At 29.4% G+C, this 4229-nt stretch overlaps 1 long non-coding RNA gene across 1 annotated transcript; it reads left to right on the top strand.

The window, feature by feature from the left end:
* Nucleotides 1-1328: 1328 nt before the first annotated feature.
* Nucleotides 1329-3612, top strand: LOC127723286 (uncharacterized). The gene is made up of 3 exons (XR_007991979.1): nt 1329-1840; nt 2497-2605; nt 3469-3612. It is a non-coding gene; the product is annotated as an uncharacterized LOC127723286 (long non-coding RNA).
* The last annotated feature ends 617 nt before the right edge of the window (nt 3613-4229 follow it).

Here is a 4229-nt window from a genome sequence, read left to right as displayed (position 1 = left end):
GTTTCCAGAATACAGATAAATGCCCTCGAATTAAATTTTAAGAATACAGATTTTAAATAGTGTTTATATATAAAAGAAAGTAGATAATGGGCGAAATAATTAAGAATAAATGTTTGAAAACCCAAACCCTCATACACGACCGGTAATGTCTAAAATTGAAACAACGTTGTCTGTCGACATTTATTTGACTGTAATTACGAAGAGTTTCATTAACTTTGATACCAATCAAAATAAAATATGCATCATTCAACAACCACAGAAAATAATTTGTATGTTGTTCTCAAGTTTTATCCTCGCTATTTCAAATTTCAAATTTATGTTCTACCTCGCTTTGCTCCTCCGACCATAAATTATTTCTGATTCTATATTAAGAAACAACAAAGACTAATTATGGCAGGAGATACACCAAACAGTTTTAATTTGTAGGAACAAAACAATGTTATCAAAAATAATCAATCGAAAAAGTCCACACATCATACATCATATTGTACATCTCACTGTTCAGACTAATATCTACAAAAGAAAATACAAAACATTAAGAATTTTACAATGCATAATATTACAATCTAAATGTAATAAAGTTGTCGAACAAGTTTGGTGTGTGAAATCTCGATGAAATGAAAAGGTCGCGTACAATAGTATATTTGTACGATGTTGAAGCTTATGTCACAGTGAGGTACCACCGATATTAGATTGTACAATGGCTTGGAAAAATACCGGCAGATTAGGTATTTGAGCTGACTTTCAGTAACTGCTAGCAAGCCTAGAAACTTGTCATCTGAACATTGAAAATGAAGTAGGTAACAGTAATCATCTAATAAATATATAGTATAATATAGTGTAACCCAGCAAACACACAACATTTTAAAAACATTTTTTAAATGTCATATGGACGTCTCTCACAAAATATTTCAATAAGATATCATTTAAACATAAAAAAAAATGTTTATTTTATTGTTTTTGAAATGTTTTATTTCTAACATTTAAGTAAAATGTTTTTACAACATTAGCAAAATATTATTTGCAAATATCTTTTATTCATGTTCTCAAACATTGTTCTAAAATATCCCGTAGATATTTTATAATATAAAAAGAAAATATTTTCTTCAATTGGTATTTTATATTTTAACAACATTTAGAGTAAATATTTTCCAAATATCCAAAAAACATTCTGCAAAAAAATGTTTAACAGAAAATATAGTTTTGCTATTTGCATAAAATGTTTTATAACGTAAAATTAAAATGTTTTACATAAAACATCTGAAAAATATCAGCTAAATGTTTTCTATAAAATATTCTGACATACACATTACTTAATAGTCTTACTGATATTTTATTCAACATTTTGCGGATATAAAAATAATATTTTATTTAAACTTTATTCAAAACCCCACAAACAACGTTTTGTGGAATTAGCTCGTTTTTTTTCAGGATAAGATATAGTATTACATTTCATCAATATCATGACAAGCAAGATACTATGGTTGAAATCCTTAATTGATATCTTGAAGATCCTTGAAGTCAGATTTTATTCCTTCTTATATTAAAATTCAAAAGAGTCAACATTAAATTAAGCAATAATGTATTAATAAACAATCACCGTTCTTTAATGTTTATTCATTTCGTTCGTGTATATTTTAGAAATTAAGAAATGAAAACTGTAACTGTACTAAGTTCAATTTTCGTATCGTTTATATGCTTTACGGAAAACCGACCTTTTCCGGAATCGACTTTTGTTTTATCACCAGAAATGATTTTGAAATTTGAATTTCGAAACGAAGACAGGATATCAACAAAGAGAGCCAAGAAAATTGTTTGTTACGCGATATATACTCACTTGGTAAGAATGACTAATCTGTTAAGATGAAACTTGTGCATTCATTGTGTGTGTTCAATCATAATCGGAACCAAATTACATCTGTTTCTGGAGGTGCGGATCAAGGTTTTGAAAAAAAGGGGGCCCAAGCCAAGGCAAGCAAACGTTTGGAGTGATACTTGTAAATAGTCTATACATTTATCTTATAAGTAGCTATCCACCAGAATTTAAATGACTTGGATAAAAGAAATTATAGGTCACTGTACGGCTTTCAAAACTGAGAAAACCAATGCCATATAGTCCACTTTGAAGCCTTGACAAACAAATGTTAAATTTTTCTCAACACAATTGAAACAAAACATCTAACTGCCTACATTAAATACATACATGTATTATGAAAAAGAAATTTGACAGACTTAAACCAACAACAACTATTGCAATAAGCATGACTCAATACCTTGTTTCCGAGGCACACAAACAAGTTACAATAACACTAATATAAGCACCATTTGAATATGGAGATTTTTTTTCTAGTAAAATCAGTGTATGTATGTATGTATTTGCAAAACAGTAAATTAAATTTCCCTTAACAGCTTAATGAACATTACAAAGACTATGTAAGACTTCAGCACAAGCAAGATAATATAAACTGTTGCTTAAAATCTTTTATTTTTTCACAGGAGCTAAAAGAAAAGCCACAAAGGACAAGTTCAATATGCAGGTTTACAATTTGGAAGTGGCGCAGGTTCTTTGAAATGTCTACAACCTTTCAGGAGAATTTTTTTTGAAGTAAGATTTTCATACAGAATTACTGTTATTCCATATCTAATTCAAATATTTAGCATAAACAATGCATTACATTCAAGATTAAGGGCATACAATACAGAAAAGATATCTGGATATTTGAATAATTTTTTTTTTTTGTGACAAAAAAGAAACAAGTTGTTTATTTAAATCAATCTTTTAGTCCAACAATGTGCTTTCATAAACATATTTGCTTTCCTTTGAAGTATTTCAAATACATATAAACAACTCATTTAATGACATCTGTGTGTTTCTCGGAAGTTAAGTTATATTATTATCATCATTGCGAAAACAATGCGTCACACTTCGATAAGTTATTATGTGCCTATAGTATACTTCTAGGACTATCATATGCCCTTAGATACAAATGACAAGTTATAAACTATGTCACTCTACAGAGTTTAACACTTAAAAAGGACAATAAGATGTTTAATGACATTATGTAGCAGGGCTTTTAAAGGCCCTTACATGATACAATGCATTTAATGAAAACTAAAAAAAACAAGAAAAACAACAGCCTGATTTAATACAAAACAATAAAAGAAAAAAAATATGATAGACAACAATCAACGAGTATAATGAAATAAGACTCTGGACTGGACACATATCTAGTCTAAAGTTTTTTATGTGTTTTTTTTTTAATAACTAAATGAAGTTCAGCGTGGATTATTGCTCTCTCTTAACACGGTCAGCCATTTATCGTCCCCTTCCGACAGACTATCATCGTTATTTGTTTCAAAACTTTAAAGGGGAGGGGATGTATATCCTTCAGGCAACGTGAATCGTTCTATAATAAAGGAATGTGCAAGAAGTTCATATATGAATGTAAGATTAATTTTTTTTTTCAGAAGCATGGCACAGCAAGAAAAAGATATAAGACACTACAAGACATTCCAAGTGATTTTGAATAAGACAATTGATTGACTGTTTCAATGTATTCTTAAATAAATCAAATAGTTGATGTAAAATGGTGTTTTGTTCTCATCTGTTCAGCCAATTATCAATGATTATTGACTGAAGATGTGACCCTATTAGAAGTGTAGCTTTTTAGTTTAGAAAGAGAAGTTGTTTTGAAAAATCTGAATTTGGGACACAAGTTTTAGTCAATGTAACTTGAACTTAAAAATGTGTATAATGTTTGCATAATGTCCAATGGCATATATGTCATGCATGTTCAGGTTGACATATGCATGATGTGTATAAGATAGGTAATAAAAATGAGAGTGAAAAACTAAACATTATACCATTGTGGTTGGAATGTGGGCTTTCTTGCACTGTCTGTCGTCTGTCCATCTATATTTGTCGGATTTTGTCCAACAAATATTTTCATCAAGTGCTGTTTTTCCCAAAACTGCTGATAAAGATCAGTTCATATTTAATGAGCTGCTTGATAGTGATGAATTGTGATGTATGAACATTTTTGTATCTGGCACCTGTTTCCTGTTTGCTTATACTTTGTATTTCAAAATGTTGAATGTTCTCAAATTTTTCATTACTTTAATTAGCAATGCTGATGAACAGAATTACTTCATATTTGGTAAGTGGCTTGACCATGATGAGTTGTGTCTGCCATTTTGGATGTGTCAAAATTTGTAGATACTTCTTGTTT

This window comes from Mytilus californianus, unplaced genomic scaffold, assembly GCF_021869535.1.
Source record: "Mytilus californianus isolate M0D057914Y unplaced genomic scaffold, xbMytCali1.0.p SCAF_13, whole genome shotgun sequence".
Taxonomy (NCBI): Eukaryota; Metazoa; Mollusca; class Bivalvia; order Mytilida; family Mytilidae; genus Mytilus; species Mytilus californianus.
This window is presented reverse-complemented; position numbering and strand designations above follow the sequence as displayed.